This window comes from Cupressus sempervirens, chromosome 10, assembly GCF_028749045.1.
Source record: "Cupressus sempervirens isolate cs-2001-9-10 chromosome 10, ASM2874904v1, whole genome shotgun sequence".
Taxonomy (NCBI): Eukaryota; Viridiplantae; Streptophyta; class Pinopsida; order Cupressales; family Cupressaceae; genus Cupressus; species Cupressus sempervirens.
In genome coordinates this window covers 421,004,321-421,022,706 of record NC_143127.1, presented here as the reverse complement: position 1 = coordinate 421,022,706, position 18,386 = coordinate 421,004,321, and positions in this window count along the sequence as shown.

Here is an 18,386-nt window from a genome sequence, read left to right as displayed (position 1 = left end):
TGAATGAATTGCATTATCATCCTCTTGAACTTCAACTTTAGGTTCTGGCTGCTCAGACTTGGTAGGCATTGGATTAGTAGCATATGAATGTGACTTGGGTTCTTGCAACTCGGTTTGAACTTCTTGCAACTCAATGACTGATGAAGACTTGAGAATAGAAGTCTCCTGATTGGAAAATGTATTTGGCACTGTATTAGGTTCAATGAAAAAAATCTCCTATAATCTTCTAGTTCCTTTTTTCTTGCTTCTTTAGTCCTTTCTACAAACTCATCAACTTTCACGTGTGCACTTTCTATGATTTTGTGAGTAGACAAATTCAAACATCTATATGCCTTACTCTTGCAAAAATATCCCAAAAATATACTTTCATCACCCTTCACATAAAATTTGCCTTTTCTAGATTCCTTCAAGATATAACATTTATTTCCAAATACTTTTAGGTAAGTTACATTGGGTTTATAGCCATACCATAACTAATAGGGGGTTTTGAATGAGTCCTTCAACTATATTTGGTTCAAGGTATGAACTACAGTGTTGATAGCTTCCTTCCAGTATTTGATAGTAATGTTCTTTTCAATCATTAGAGTCCTTGCACAATCCATGATAGATCTATTCCTCCTTTTAGCTATTCCATTCTGCTTAGGAATTCCAGGAGTTGATACCTATCTTTTGATTCCTCTTTCAATGCAAAAGTTATTGAATTCATGGGAGATGAATTCACCACCTCTATCTGATCTCAAACATTTTAGTCTTTTTCCTATTTCTTTTTCTACTCTAGCGAAATACCGTTTGAACTTCTCAAATGCTTCTGACTTTTCTCTCAGATACACAACAGTCATCATTCTAGAGTAGTCATCAACAAAAAGAATGAATAATTTTTCTCCAGCATAGCTCTCAATTCTAATAGGTCCACACAAATCAGTATGCACAATTTCCAAAATCTCTTTAGACTGATAGTTTTTACTTTTAAAGCTAGTCTTTCCCATCTTACCAATCTAACAATTCTTGCATAGACCAAGATCAAGTTTCTTTATACTAGGAATACCTCTTACTTTCCTGAATTTTCTTATTTTCACCAAGTTATCAAAATTCACATGACATAACTTTCTGTGCCATTACCAACTTTGTTCAACTTGATCAATAAAACATGAGCATTCACCAAGTTCAAGATAAAACATGTTACCTTTTGTTTGTATGCCTAATCCAATCAGCTTTCCTTTGTCATCTAGCAGTCTTGCCTTTCAATGCATGAATTCCACCTTGAATCCAATATTGATTAGTTGTTCCACACTCAACAAATTATGTTCTAGTCCTTCAACCCAATAGGCATTATCACATACAAGTTCTTTGGTTGGTGAGAATCTTCCTTTTCCTTTTATGCAACAAGATTCATTATTACCAAACCTCACACTACCAACATCATAGTCTTCAAAATGTTCAAACTTTTTTTTGTCACCAGTCATATGATATTGAGAACAACCATTTTCTATGATCCATGTATCATTTTTTCTTACATGAGAGATAAGAGCCATCTTATCTTCCTCATCATTATCAGATTCATCTTTCACAACAATGTAAACAATTTCATCTTCACTATTATCAGAATCCTTAGAGTCCTTAGTCATGAAACATGTCTTCTTACCTTTGTCCTTGAATGATTTGAAGTCTTTCTTGCCATTGCACTTATGACCTTTCTTCTCATCCTTGATTTGCTTATTTGGGCACTTAGCTACAATATAACCAATTTCCTCATATGAAAAAAAGATTAGAGAAACTTTACCTTTGTATTTTCCTTTGTCTCTTGAATATTTCCTTGCAAGTAGAGCTTCAACTACTTCAAGATCACTGTCAAAACTCTCCTCTGATTCTTCTTCACTTTTTGATTGAGTGTCCTTTATCTTCTTGCCCTTTTCCTTGAGTGAAATCTTGGCTTCAAATGCTGATTCAATGTTCTTAGAAGCTGGAACATAATTGTCATAGTTATCTAGCTCAAAGGTAGTCAACCTTCCTACTATGGCATCCAAGTTTATCTTATGATTTGCTTCACATCTTCTTTCTTGAATTGTAGATACTCTAATTGCATAAATGGTAAGTATAGTTCTAAGAACTTTCCTTACAACTATTTCCTCCTTGATTTCTCCTCCAAAAGCCTTGATTGCATTGACACTTGCTTTGACCCTTTCAACATATTTGATAATATTTTCATTCTCTCTCATCCTTATCTGATCAAATTGTCCTCTTGGACTCTCTACTTTGGCTCTTCTCACATTGTCATCACCTCCATAGATATCCTTCAGTTTGTTCCACATCTAAAAGGCAATTTCACAATCTTTGATATCATCAAATTCTTCATAGCTTAGGGCTGATGCAATGTCCATCATCATGGTGTTATGAGTCTTCTTCTCAGCAATATCATTGATAGATAGTGTACCAATAGGAGTTGTATATTCTTCATCAAGATATTTCAATCTTGTATCTCCAATGAAAGCTAGATGGAGTCTCATGAGACCTTGCCATGCTGAAAAGTTATCCCTATTAAGCCTTGGAATTTCTCTCTTGTAAGACATCCTAATCTTTAGCTTAGATCCTTGAAATCCTTCCTACAAGCACCAAAAGCTCTAATAACAATTGTTGGAAATATAGATGGAGTAACTAAGAGAGGAGGTGGGGGGGGGGGGGGGGGGGGGGGAGGAGGGGAGGGGGTGTGAATTAGTTACCACAAAAACAAATCCACAGATCTCTTAGATGTCTGATAAAACTAGCTACTACTGTCACTCAATAAACATACAAAAAAATATTGTGACTCGGTAGATGCAGTGTATGTTATCTTTAACTAATCCTAAGCATTCACAATGATTAACATTTAAGCATGAAAGAAATAACATGAACACATGAGACACCAGATTTAACATGGAAACCCAATATGGGAAAAACCACCAAGTAACTAGCTATTGATTTTCACTCTTTTGAAGTGAGTCCTATTAGGAACCAACCCTATTAAAGGTTACAAAAACACACTGTTAGGTGTGACCTTGTTAGAGGATTTAATCACCCTACTAGGAGTGGCCTTGCAAAAGGTCTTTAGAACAATTCAATAGAATTTTCATCTTGTTAGAGGATTTACAAATGGCATTAAACCAACTCTGTTAAGAGATTTAGGAATCACTGCTACAATGGTGAGAAAGTAACAATGAATTGACCTAAATGAGATGTAACTGAATCATTGATACAGATCTCTGTTCTACTTCACTAGATCCTCTCTGATCAAATAAATCTTTGCTCCTCCTCAAGGATATCTAACTATCCTTCAAAGTTCGCTCACACTTTCTTCTTCAAACAATCAATACACTTGCATGCTCGCTCATTACACTTTAGAATTCTCAACTTGACCTTTTATTTATACCTTACAAATTATCAAGTCGGCTCATTTAGAAGTTACAAATTCCAATAATCATTACCTCAGTCGGCTACAATTATTACATAAAATAATTAAATTGTATTTCTCAAAACAAAAAAATCATTCATTGGTCGACCCTATTCAGTAAACATTGTCCCTAAACTGATTTTCAGTGTTAACAAATAGAAGCTCAGTTAATACTGCGAAACTTTAAAAATCCTTTGGAGATCGAGTGAAACACTGACTTTCCTTTGATAACCTTATGAGCTCAGTTACCACTAACTTCTGCCACAAAATCCTTCAACGCCCAAGTGAGCTCAGTAGACACTGTTTCCACAAAGTAATTTCCAAGAATGCTCAGTAGACTTTGAAATTTTCTTTGCTGACCAACTGAGGTTGGTAAGCACTATTTGCCAACTGATATGACATTTTTGTAACATCTAAGGCAACGCACAATTAAACAATCGTATCCAACATAAATGACATCATCATAGTACTTCAATACAACATATAATGATCATTATACCTTGATAATGCATAATTTAAAAATAACATCATCATCATCATGTATCAATCTAACATGGTAAATTAAAAAGACATAATGATCACATGTATCAATCACAAATTGACATAACAATATCTAATTAATGAAAACTCATGAAGACCAAAACACAAAACTACATGGTTGAACTACACTTTGACTAAGGCCTAAGGGGGACAACATATCAACCAAAAGTCCAAAACAGGAAACTCAAGATGATCAATACTCATAGTCACTAGCCAATGTCCACCGACCAAGTTGATTCATTCAAATTAAGTAGACAACTTCCTACAAAATAGGAGTCACACAAGGTGGTTCATGGCATCCTTCTCCACTAGGAAGAGGTTGTGTCCCAATGTCAGAAGCTAGAGACATAGAGATCTATATACATGGCAATGAAAGTATAAAGTGTCCATAAAAAAATATATAAGAGAATGATCTATGTACATCCTTTGCATCCTCACAAGAATGCTAATCATGGAGGCATACAAGCTCCGTGAAGACTATCCATAGATCGTAAACCATCTAACTGTGCCCTTTTCCCATCTCTAGAATCTAAATGTTACAAGCAATTAAAAAATGTGATCACCTCCACATGCAAATAAACCATTGTGAGGTCCTTGCCTTCCCTCAGGTCTACCCCTTTTGTTTCCATTCTTGCAATAATTTATGTTACCATCTGGGAGTTCAAATTGAAATTCCTTCTTGAATTCCCTTGACTTTTCTCTCTCCTATTCCAATTCTATAAATGTTCACCAATTTCATGTTTATCATTTTCAATTTTCCTCTTAGATCCTTGAGAGTTATTAGATCTCACATTAATCATTTATTTTAATTTTTGTTCCTATCAGAGAGCTTTCATAAGTGCTAAGTTGATTGAATCTAGTTTGTATATTTTCACTTTTGTAGTGATCTCAGGACACACCACTATAATAAACTTACAAGTCCTAAACCATTCATCCTCTTGATACTATGGAACATACTTCACCAATTGGAAAAACCATGCATGGTATTGCATTACTATGAGGACTCTCTTCATATTAAATTGTAAAATTTATACACCTTCCTGTCATAAAATAATTAGGGCATCACCTCTAAAGGAATAACTTTTGGAACTCTTCCTAAGATATCTCTCTTAGTTGTAATTTATTTTCTACCATTAATTATCCCACTAGGTGGTAACCTCATCTCTTAGTTAGAACTTCACCCACATCGCCTTGGATTGTCCTGAGAAGTGTTCTCCCACCAAGTGATTTGGTGTAAATACACTACTACAATATTATTTTCACCAAATGCTTTTGTGTAATACATGTGTCTAGAGCTCTTGTCAAGAAGGTCGTCATGTTAGCATTTTATTCTTTATTGCTATCAACCAGGTAATCTATTGTAAAAACATTGTAATCTTATGATTCCTGTAAAAGCATCTCTATCTTTTGTTAACTCTATTTTTGTTGATTGAAATTATTCATGTTTTGAGAGTTATTTGATTATCAAAATTGTTAATTTTAGTGATGTAATAAATTTATGAAATATACTATTAGTTTTTTTGACATTATGATGGATACCTTCCCTTATTTAGACCTAGCATATTGGTTGAACCATGTATCTTTTTCATTTATGTCTGAATAGAAATTATTGCTAAAGTGACACATGTTATCCTTACAATTTTTTTTTTTTTTTTTTGCACTCTACATTTGGGGTGCATCGACCTACACATTTTAATGAAAATGGACAATGCCTGTGATTTCTATTGTTTTTTGAAGTGACTGGAGAATATGGAGATGTGTTGGCTGTCGACTGGGCTAGGGTTCTTCCCCTAGCCTATTTTTGTTGTTGGATCTTTACTATTTTTCTATTCTATTTGGATTGTTAGCTGCTAGACATAGTTTGCATGGGTGTTTTTGGAAATCTTCTGCGGTCAATTTTGGATTGGGGATTTTATTGTTTGCATGGCAAGGCTTGGGATTTCTTCTACGTTGGTGAGAAAAGATGGTTCTTCTCCAACTATGCATGTAATGCGATCTTAATCATTTTATTTAGGGGAGAGCTCCAAGTTGAAAAAAGTTAATGGTTGTTTTTTTGATTATTCCTTGCCATGATCACCCTGTTTTGGTTATTCCTCCAATGGCTATAATGGAGGACATTGAATATTGGACCAAAAATGCTTTGATATGCAAATTTCTTCAAATCCAGATTTCCCTATCCGCTCTTGAGTCATGGATCCGCCGCTCATGGTAGGTGGAAGGTGATATGGAGATTATGTTGGCAGGGAATAGTTATTTTTTTGTTTTCTTCTCTTGCATGTCTGATCGTGATCATGTTTTTGAAGGAGGCCCTTATTTCTACAACAATGTGGGGTTATTTGTCAAACCTTAGAATTCAGGATTTAATTTTGCTAAGGATCTCCCTTCAACAGTGCCAGTTTGGGTTCGCTTGCCTTGCCTTCCCTTGGAATTTTGGCATGAAGACATCCTTTGACAAATTGCTACTTTGTTGGGGAAGTCGGCTGCGATCGCACATCAATCCCTTGATAATAAGGTTATTTCTAATGCTTGAATTTGTGTTGAAATTAATTTGAATAACCCATTACTAGATTCTTTGGAAATTTGTCTTGTGGCTTCTTCTTGGGTGCAACAATTAGATTATGAATCCCTCCCTTTTTGCTATCAAATTTGTCATGAGTATGGTCATTTATAGTGTCAGTGCCCCCATAACTCAACTTTCAAAGGAGTGGATGGTTCTATAGTTGGCAATGCTAGTGGTTTGGTAGATACTACAAGGAAAGGACAATCTTAGATGGCTAATACTTCCAAGGAGATGAATCTGCAAGATGCTATAGGTAAGGGTAAGGCTCAAATGTAGGATAAGGATGGATTTACCCCTATTTTCCCTCGAGCTAAGGGACATGGTCAAAAGAGGCCTTTGAAAGAAAGATTATCTGATTCAGGTTTTAACTGCTTTGAGGTGCTAGATAGTATGGTTCTAGAGGAGGGTATTCCTCCTCCTATCTCTTCTGATCTAGTTTTCCCAAATGAGGGATCTATTCCTAATGATGCTTGTGGGGCATCCCAAGTTGTAGTATATCAGAACTATGAGGTCCCTATAGCTCCTATGACAGAGGCTCTAGTGACTCCTGTAGTGTTGGAGGATAATGATGTTGTTCTGGCTGACTTGGTTAAGGATGTGCTACCATCAGGTAAGGCCAAGGGATCTCCTCTCCCCTTGGGGTTGATGCCTCGACATTTTAAGTAGGTTTCTTTTTCTCCTCCTCTAAGGAGTGGGTGCAAAACAGACCAAGAGAAGATTAAACTCACAGGAGATATATTGATTGAGTCTGGTTCAGTGAAATCTTTGGATTCTCATTTTTCGAATTCTACCCAATGATGATTATTCTCTGATGGAATGTTAGGGGGTTGAATAGCATCCCTAGACAAAAGGCTATTCATAACTTGGTGGTTGATCATAGTCCTGATGTTTTTTGTATCCAAGAGACTAAGCTCTCTATGGAGTCTATGGGCCAACATGCCTCTAGTATTTGGTCTCGTGGCCAATGCCAGTGTGTTGGGGCAACAGGAAATGCTAGTGGTTTAGCTATATTTTGGGACCCTCAAAAAAGTTCTCCCCTTGGCTGGGTGTCTTCTCGCTCAACTCTCTCTATGGTTGCTTCTGCTCTAGACTCAGGCAAGGTAATCATGGTTACTAATGTGTATGCACCTGTTGATCTTGTGGGAAAGAAGGAACTTTGGAAACATATTCAATATGTTAGAAATTTCCATCCTTATCATCCTTGGGTGTTAGCAGGGGACTTCAATTCAGTTTTAAGTTTGGAGGAGAAGCATGGTGGTTTGGCTAGATTGGGGACTTCTTCTGCTCTTCTTCAGCAACACATATCTCTTTTGCATCTCTCTGATGTTAAGCCTTCTAATGGTCTCTATACTTAGAATAATTTCAAGACTGGTGTTGATTCTATCTCTGAACGTCTGGATAGATTTCTTGTTTCTTGCTTCTAGGTTAGTGGCACCCTTACTATCTCTTTGGAAATCCTTGATTGGAGGGGTTCAAATCATTGGTCAATCAAATTTTCTACTATAGGGGCTTGTGTTCTGAAGCATCCTCCTTTTAAGTTCCAGTTGATGTGGCTTCATGACTCCTCTCTTCGTGATTTTTTTTTTTGTTGGTGGAAAGATGGTGCTCCTGCATATGGTACTACAATGTTCTCATTTTCTAAAATGCTTCAATATGTTAAAAGGCAGCTCAAGATATGGAATAGGTAATGCTTTGGGAACCTTCACTTTATGAAGAGGCTTGCTCAAGAAGATCTTGATGTCATCACAAGGGAGATTAGAGATTGAGGTTTCTCAGAGGATCTTGGCAAGGCTGAATCACTTGCTTCTAGAGCTCTAGAAGAATGGGAAATTTGAGAGGAAATTTTTTGGAAGCAAAAGGCTAGAGTTGATTGACTCTAGGAAGGTGATCAAAACACTGCCTTTTTCCATAAAACACTCCAATCTCATTGGAATCAGAGCACTATCTCTTCTTTGGTTAATTCTCAAGGTATCCAACTGAAGTCCTTGCCAGCTTTGTTCCAGGAGGCTACTTGGTACTTCTCTACCCTCTTCTCTGAGGACTCCCCTCCTACTGATAATGAAGAAAATATTATTTTGTCCTGTATTCCTTCCCTTATCACTCAGGAAATGAATGATTATCTCATGCATCCAATCTCTTTGGAAGAGATGGAGGAGGTGGTCTTTGGCATGCCTAAGGGGAAGGCTCCTGGTCCTGATGGCTTTCCAGTTGAATTCTTTTAGGAATTTTGGGACATCATTAATCATGATTTGTTGGAGGTGGTTAAGGAATCCTATGCTAGCAAGTAGATGCTTCAAGCTTTGAATTCTACATTCTTTATTCTTATTCCTAAGAGAGAGGGTGCTAATCAATTGGAGTTTTTTAGACCATTTGCCTTATGTAATCTGGTTTATAAAGTTATTACTAAGTTGATTGCTGAGAGATTGAAAAGGTGGCTCCCCCTTATTATCTCAAAAGAAAAAGGTGGTTTTGTTGCTGGCAGACAAATTTTGGATGGGGTGGTTATTGCTACTAAGGCTATTCACTCTATGGCTATGTGAAGGGAGAGAGAAATGTTTGTTAAGCTAGATATGGCTAAGGCCTACGATAAAGTTAAATGGAGTTTCCTAAGGAGTATTCTTCTTTCTTTTGGATTTAGCTCTAACTGGGTGAGTTGGACTATGAGTTGTGTTACTTCTACCTCTTTTTCTATTCTTATTCATGGTCAACCTTCTCAACTTTTTGGTTCCTCTAGAGGCCTCCACTAGGGTGACCCTCTCTCCCCATTTCTATTCATCATCATGGCTGAAGGCTTGGGCAGATTCATTAAGTATCAGGTGTCCCAAAATTCTATTCAAGGTTGGTGGTGGGGTAATGGCTTACCTTCTCTTTCCCATCTTCAATTTGTTGATGATTTTGCTCTTGCAGGTCTTGCTAGGATCAAGGAAGCTGAAGAATTTCGACATGCTTTGGATGTTTATTTGGCAGCTTTAGGCTAGAAAGTGAATGAGCACAAATCTTTCATTTACTTTTTTAACACTCCTGATTCTATTCAGCACAGGATTATTGGTATCCTACGGTTTCAAATTAGGTCACTTCCTTTGACTTATCTTGGCATTCCTATTGCTATGTCTAGGGAGCCACATCTCTTTTGGCAAAATTTGATTACCAAGCTTTAGGATAAGGTAAATCATTGGACTCATAGATGGATTTCTACTGCTGCCCGGGTTACTCTTCTTCAAGCTGTTATCCAAGCTCTTCCTACTTATAGAAGCATGATTCTGCTCCTATTTACTTTCTCAAGGAGTTTGATGCTCTTTACTGACAATTCCTTTGGAGTGGTAATTTTCATAGTACTAAATGGAGCTTGGTTAATTGGGCAACTGTTTGTAGGCCTAAAAAGGAGGGTGGTCTTGGTCTTTGATTTGCTCTCTTGAGTAGTCAAGCTTTGGCTGCTAAACTTTATTGGCGATGGTGCTCTGGACAACATCAACTTTGGGCTCGTATTATCACTCATAAATATTTTCATGGTGCTGATCCTTGCTCTATTTCTCCACTTCCTCTTGAATGTCGTGGCTCGATGGTTTGGCATACTTTGAAGACAGGTGCGATGTTGGTGAAGAGGGGTCTGTTCTGGATATGTAAAGGAGGTTCTTAGGCTTTGTTTTGGTCTGATGCTTGGGATGGATTCCCTTTCATTTTATCTGTGTACCCTCATCTTTAGTCTCTTTGTGACTCTTTTCTTGCCGCTGGATGGGATAAAGTGGCTCATTACAAGACTCCTTATCAATTGGGACCTGTTGTTGGTTACAGATGGAAGCATTCTTCTGATTGGCATCCTGGAGGTATAGACAAGGATCATTAGGAGCTTTCTCAAATTTTGGCCTCTAGAGAGTGTTCCTCTTTGCTTGGTCCAAATGTTTTGGCTTGGGGCGGTACCTTGTCTGGTAAATATCATGTCTTTGTTGGGTATCAGGAGATAACTAGACAATTATTTGGGGATGCTGAGGTCCCTTGGTGGAAGCAAGTTTGGAATAAAGTTTCTTGGTCCAAATGCAATTTCTTCATGTGGCTAGTGGCTCACAACCGTTGTCTCACCTGGGGTAATCTTTGTAAACGGGGATTTCAGGGCCCCTCTTATTGTGTTTTGTGTGGTAATGGAGAGGAGTCTATCTCCCATCTATTTTTCCATTGCTCCTATTCTACTTAGATATGGCACCTTTGGTGGAGCACTTGGGGTTGCTCTTGTAGGCATGCTTCCTCTTTGCATGAGTTCTAGGCCCACTTGGGTAGTGCTCCCTCCAAGTCTTCTTATCTCCATGCTACTTGGATTGCTAGCCCATGTTTCATGCTTTGGCATATCTAGTTGGAGAGGAATCATCATATATTCCAAGATGTTCGGCTTGGTGTTTTGTATCTTTGGTGGAAGATATCACATTCTCTTTAGGAAACTATTCATGTGAAGTGTGAGCTTGATGGGGGTATGGATCCAGTTGATCTTACTAGCTGTAATCACCTCAATTTTCATCTTCAGGATGGGGCTGCAGCTTAAAGGTTTCCTTCTGTGTCTAGGCAGCTTCACCATTAGAGGAAGGGTCAGGTTAACCGAGATGGGCATTGGACTCCTCCTCCCTATGGAGTTCTAAAAATTAATACTGATGGTTCTTCCCTTGGGAATCTTGGCCTTGCTGGTATTGGGGGAGTGGCTCGTTGTAGTTCTGGGGATGTTAAATTTTTCTTCTCAGTTCATAAGGGTGATTACACTAACAATCTCATGGAAGCTCAGGCTATTTTATATGCTATGGAATAGTGTTTCTTGCGGGGATGGAGTAAGATTATCTGTGAGTGTAATTCCCAGGTGGTGGTGAACATGCTTTCTTTGCAAGAGTTTGAGGATGTTAGTTGGCAGCTGGCCACTGTTGTTAAGCAGATTATTCTCTTCTCTACCTCTTTTCAGTTCATTAGGTTTAAGTATATTCCTCATGAATGGAATAGAACTACTGATTGTTTAGCCAAATGGACTTCTAGTCATGATTCGGGTTGGAATATTAGGGATAGGAGGCAAATGTCCTTTGAGATGGTGCAAGAATTTGATGATCTTGTTGCTTAGGATCAAGCTCCTTGTTGATCTCTCCTTGTTGTATTTCTTTCTGTCTTAATAAATTTTTACCCCTCTTTTCTCTCGAAAAGTAAACAACATATTTAAAGAAAAGTAAACAAAATTCAGTTGAACTTTTCGATTCCTTAAATCTTTGTTGGCATTTTTTCAATGGACCACACATAATGAAGATACAAATTTGTAAAATACTTACACCCACTTAGCATTGAGACAAATCACAAAATCAACATCATTGTGTACATTTTCCTTCCACTTCTTTTTTTGCATTTCCTTCAGCAGAAATGGTGAAATATCATTGCACACAGATGGATGAAGAAATTAATTCTTTTCCATCTGTGTGCACATCTAAGTTAGAGAAAACATACTCAGGATGATTTTCATTTTGTCAACATCTATATCTTCTTAAAAGGAAAAGCCTTGGGACCCGTTATAAGTACCTCAACCTATATAAAAGCTATGTGCATAAATAAATTGCAAGGCTCTAGTTCCAAATACTCATCTGCTCATTCAAATTTATGAAGGATTCAAAATGAAAGAGGCGAAGCTGAATTTCTATTTCAGCAACTTCTTTTGAAATGGGTAGGACTTTTTCTTTTAAGATCGTTATCAGGATTTAATTTTGTAGTTTTTAATTCAAATTTATAGAAATACCGTTGCTACTAAAATTCTAATAGCAGCAATTGTTTTCAAATTAATGTTCTTCTAAACACATTGGTGAGGGCTTGGAGTTGTAAATTTTCCTCTAAACATATGAATGGATAATGTTTTCAGGGTTTAGCTGTGGAATTTTACTATGTGTTTAGGGAGAGCTGAGTAGCAATAATAGTCCTGAAATTTTGTACTTGAGACTTAAGTCTTACAACTTTATTTTCTGTTTGAAGCAGATTATGATTATAATTTTATAAATTATGTTTGATCCTGTGGATGTACAGTCACTCTAGAAAAAAGTGAAGATGTTGATTTGAAATTTCATAGCAATCTATGATTTTGATGCATGAAAAATCTAAAGCTATTATTATATAGAAAATCTATTAGACTCTAAAGTTGTCTTATGTGTTTTACAATGTTATACCTAAGAATTGTTGATGTAATTAATATTGGAAATGCTAATTTTTAGTTTGACAATCTTAATTTTAAGTTTGAAGTCTTTAAGCATAGTATTATATAGGCATGGTTAAATTGATTTGGTGGATGAATTGCCACTCTCAGAAAAAATGAAGGTGTTGGTTTGAAGTTATTGAGACCAAAAAATTCTTGTAATTCAAAAACTCTATTAGGAATGTAGAGTTGTATCATGTGTATCACTGTATTACAATGCTGCTATTGGCATTGAGAATGTTCAAGCAATTATTTGTCTTGATTGGATTGTGTCTTTATTTAGTATCAATATTTCAAATCACATTCTCTAATCTATCATCTTTCTATCCTTCTCACTCATTCTAATGATAGATCATAAAGTGTGATCCGAAACATTGATGCTAAATAAACACACACAATCAAATCTAGAAAAAGAATTGCTTCAACATATAGATTGTAGAATCTGATAATGTTAATTGAAAATGCTAGTAAGTTTAACAATCCTAATGTTTAGCATAAGTCCTCATGTACAAGGGACTTAAAAGTTTAAACTATGTGTGGGTTTTGTAATAGCTATTAGAGGTGTGGTTTGAAGTTTGGCAGGGGCCTAGTTGCTCGAAGCTTGTTTATTTTCATATTAATATTTTGGCTTCATTTGAATGTATCTCCCCATACTGATAGAGGCAGAAGTCTTTTTTGTTTATGTTCTAAAACTGGTAGGATTTCCTCTATTTGTGCTAAATAGTTTATTTGAGAAAAACTAGAGTACTGACATGGTTTTCTCATGTTTTTTAGGGATTTTTTTGGATTAGCTTTGCACTAAGGTTTTTGGACATTGTCACATGTTGATAACACCACAAATAAGAAAAATCACTATTTCCTAAAATCCCTCTTGAGATCATATATTTAATATTGTTTTGAGAAAATAAATAGAGGTATGTACTTACATAGATTTGAAGACTTGCAGTTGTAATGTTCCTTCAAATATATTTGTGGACAATATTTTATGGTTCCAGTTGTAGAATTTTACAGAAGTATACTTTGGCAGAGTTGAGTAGCAGGGATAGTTTTGAAATTGTGTTCTTCAATGCTTTAGATTTTGGTCTTCAAGATTTCTTATATGTTTGAAGCAGATTATGCTTATAATGCATATTTAGTATTAGTATGCATATTTTGGCTTGATTTTTACAAGACCCAGAAGATATGATTATGAGACATCTACCGAAACAAATCTCTTTGGAGAGAAGAATCAAACACTACTCCAACTTCAATCAAATATTATTATTTGGGGGAGGATACTTCTCATTTTATTCAGCTTTGGCCAAGGCATTTGGGTCTGCCAAAAACATGATTCCCACCTCTCTTGATAACAGAGGTCTAAACGCTTACATTCATCAATGTCTTCTGCTTGTTTTCCTTGTATTTTTGGATCCTCAATAATCCTTGTTATGTTTTACACCCTTTTTTGCTGGTTTATGTATTTTTGGATGACACTCGCAGATAAAGCTCTAAATGAGAGGGATGAATTCAGTAAGCATATAGACAATGCCTTTCTAGAGAAGAAAAATATTGCCAAACAATTAGCTGAAGCCTTGAGATTGAAAGAAGATGCAGCTAAACAAAGAGATCTGAATCTTCAGAAGCTTGAATCTGAAAGGAAAGCCAGAATTGATGCCGAATCTGCAAGAAATGAAGCATTAAAGGAAAGAGATGAAATGAAGAAGCAAAAAGATGAAGCTTTGCTGGAAAAGGAAAAGGTTGCAAGACAATTAGCTGAAGCTTTGAGATTGAAAGAAGATGCAATTAATCAAAGAAATATGAGCATGTTGAATCATAAACTTAAAAGGAAAGCAAGAAAGGCTGTTGAAGCTACAAAAGAGCAGGCAAGAAAAGCTATTGAGAATGAAAAAGAGTAGGCGAGAGACACTATTGAGACTGTGAAAGCAAATTCACTGGATTTATTTAAGAGCTACAAAGTGTCAGAATAGAGACTATTAGCCAAAATAAATGCTCTACACAGAGAGACAAATGACATCATCTCACAAAAGGAAGTGCTTGCAGAAAAAAAGAAAAGATTACAAAACAATTAGATGAGGTTTTGAGATTGGAAGCCAAGAAAATAAATACTCTACAAAAATAGAGAGATGAGGCTCTCTCTCAGAAGGAAGATGCTTGTAGAGAGAAAGAAGAGATTCAAAACAATTAGATGAGGTTTTCAGATTGGAATTCGAGAAAATAAATGCCCTACAAAAATAGAGAGATGATGCCCTCTCTCAAAAGGAACATGCTTGCAGAGAAAAAACAAGGATGACTGTGGCCTATTATTTGGGTGTTTGTATTACATTTTACATTGTTATGTATGAAAAGATCTAAAATAAAATAAAAAATTATTCTTCTGCTATATATATATATATATATTTGTTAATTTTTGTTATGGAAACATGGTAGTATTCATTGATGGTGGCATAGTGGAGGTATCCAGGTCCATATTTTTGGTATTTTGAATCTTGGTGATGGTTTGTATATTATACAGTGTCATGTTTATCAATTATATTCAACCAATTGAACTATATTATATTAGTTATTTTCCATCTTCTTAAATTTGCATATGCTTATTTAGCATCAGAGGAAGGGTCAGGTTAACCGGGATGGGCATTGGACTCCTCCTCCCTGTGGAGTTCTAAAAATTAACACTGATGGTTCTTCCCATGGGAATCCTGGCCCTGTTGGTATTGGGGGAGTCGCTCATTGTAGTTCTGGGGATGTTAAATTTTTCTTCTCAGTTCATAAGGGTGATTACACTAATAATCTCATGGAAGCTTAGGCTATTTTATATGCTGTGGAACAATGTTACTTGTGGGGATGGAGTAAGATTATTTGTGAGTCTGATTCCCAGGTGGTGGTGAACATGCTTTCTTTGTAGGAGCTTGAGGATGTTAGTTGGCAGTTGGCCACTGTTGTTAAGTAGATTATTCTCTTCTCTACCTCTTTTCAGTTCATTAGGTTCATGTATATTCCTCGTGAATGGAACAGAGTTGCTGATTGTCTAGCCAAATGGGCTTCTAGTCATGATTTGAGTTGGAATATTAGGGATAGGAGACAACTATCCTTTGAGATGGTGCAAGAATTTGATGATCTTGTTGCTCAAGATTGAGCTCCTTATTGAGCTCTCCTTGTTGTATTCCTTTCTATCTTAATAAATTTTTACCCCTCTTTTCTCAAAAAAAAAATTACATATGCTTATCACTAGGCCATTCAGTGAAATTAATTAAGCTTGAACATGTCCCTCATTTAACTCCATCGATCTAGTAAATAGTTAAATGATTTAAAAAGGGTTTACAATTTATTGGATGTCTATTTTGAATTTCTAACCTTTCATACTACTTGAGGATCTCTTCATTGAATGCATACCCTTGAAGAAGATTCCTATACAACATTAAATTGCTACTTGAGGACTATACAAGTTTTTATCTAATAATTGACAACATACCATTGAAAACATTCTCAAATCTATTTAAATAGTATGTATTAAAATAAAATGTATATTAGAATTTTAAAAAAATTAGTTTGGTGGTATCAATTTATCAAAACCTAAACGATATATTTAAAAAAGAAGTCATCAAGCCCCTATTTTGTAAGACACGTACAATTGTATCAAAATGAGGTATATCTTTCTAATTGCAAGTAATTACAAGGTTAACTCAAGGGAGGACTAAGTGCCTTATACATCTTAGAATTCTTGAACTTTAGGTCCAATATTAAATGTGAGGCCTCACCTCAACCTATCATTACATAAATGGCATATTTACATTTGGACATTTCATGACTTGATGTTTTGATGCACTTGTGATTTAGGTAGACAAGAACTTTTATGGTTATGTTATTTTAATAATGCATTATGATGACACTCACTTATGTTGTAGGACCTAACTTATGTGTTTTAATGATTGGTGATACATGTTTTCTATGTTTCACTATTTTGATTTAAACTAATTTGTAGAGATGCTTGAAATGGTAAATTGTAATGTTAAGATGAAAAGGTCATGATGTTGTAATGTTGCAATGGTTTATGTGATATTTTATTAGGAAGAGTTAATTGAAATATTTGGATATGAAAACCTAATGGGGATGCAATTATGTGATAATGAATTGTTGTGTTTATATATTGAATTTCCTTGGAATACTAATGCTCAAGTTTAGTGTGTAAGGACTTAATCATGGAATTAATTGAGGAATCAAGGAAGGTTGAATCTTTGGAAGATTTGAAACCTTGTTGTAATGTGTTTTTCATTCATAAATGTGTTAATTGTATGTGTGATAGATTTAATTTCATGAGCAATTAGAGACATGTCATTGTGAATAGTAATGTGTTTTAATGTGTCACTTGACACTTCTATTGTCCATGTGTAGATGACATGTCATTTAGGGTTTTGGAAAGAAGTAATACAACCTAAACCTAACCTCAATTTAGTACCCAAGTTAACCTCACATGGAAAAGTGTTAGGAGAAGTCTCCATCCATTTGAAATTCGAAGTCCAACTTCCTAGTGACTTTTGTGGATCTAAAAGTGGTCCTAGGGGGTTATTTTGGTTAAAAACTAGTGCTTTCATGATAATAGTATGGGTTGGGGGTCTAAATCTCACTATAAGTTGGTTTAGATGACTTAGGAGACCCTCTAAACAAGTCACTTTCAAAGCATTTCGAAATTAGGAGTGTCACATGACTTGTTCGATAACCTCTTAGTTGGTCAAGGATATATTTTAGAAGGGAGAAAGGATGTAAGAAAAGGGAGGCATCTTTTTAGGGCCATTTTTAGCTAGTGGAAATGTAGAGGTCTTTTTAGAGGGCTTGGGGGAAATTAGTGAGTTGTCTACCCACTCTCTAACTTTTAGAGCCCCTGAGGGTTTTGGAAGCCAAGGGAAAAAGATCTCTTCAACAACTCTCATTGCCTTTTTTCTTGGAATAAGGTTGGTTCATCTTGCTCGTGGAGTTTCTTCCTTTGATACTTTCATTGTGATGTAGCATTCATGTAAATGTTGGAATGGTGATTCATGTTGTGGGAAGATTGTGATGTTTTTGTGTGGTTTTCTCTTTGTTTTCTCTATTTTGTTATGTATGTTGTTATGTGTGTGAAGACTACACTCACCCTTTAGGAAGGGAAGAGAAGGCTTGGGGTGAAGGTGCTAGTTGGGCTTGACAATGTGGTTGAGAGCCTTGCAATATGGGCTCCATTGTAGCCATAATCATTCATATCTTGCTTTGGGGATGATAAAGGAAGTATGGTGGAGAGAGGAAGTTTATGAAGTATGGGCTTCAAGAAAGCTATAGTTGATGGTAGTGTGTTTGAGAATTTATTATGAAGAGGAGGATGATTGTGAAAGCCCCAAAAGGGCATGGAAATTGCTTATTACAGATATTGTTTGATATGGCAAGTATCCTCTTTGAAAATCCCACCTTCACCCTATATTCATGGATCTATTTATGAAACATTTTGAGAAACCTTGGGTTGGGATTGTTCAAGTGTTGCATTGTGGTGTTTATGCATTTACAAGATTGTATGTGGTATCTTGTTTAAACCTTGTATTATCCTTGCTCAAGGATGGTCTCCTTGGAGACCTATGGTTGGGAGGAGAGTCTGCAAGGTTCTTGTTTTTTTTTGTTATCCATTGCAGATTTGGCGTTCAATG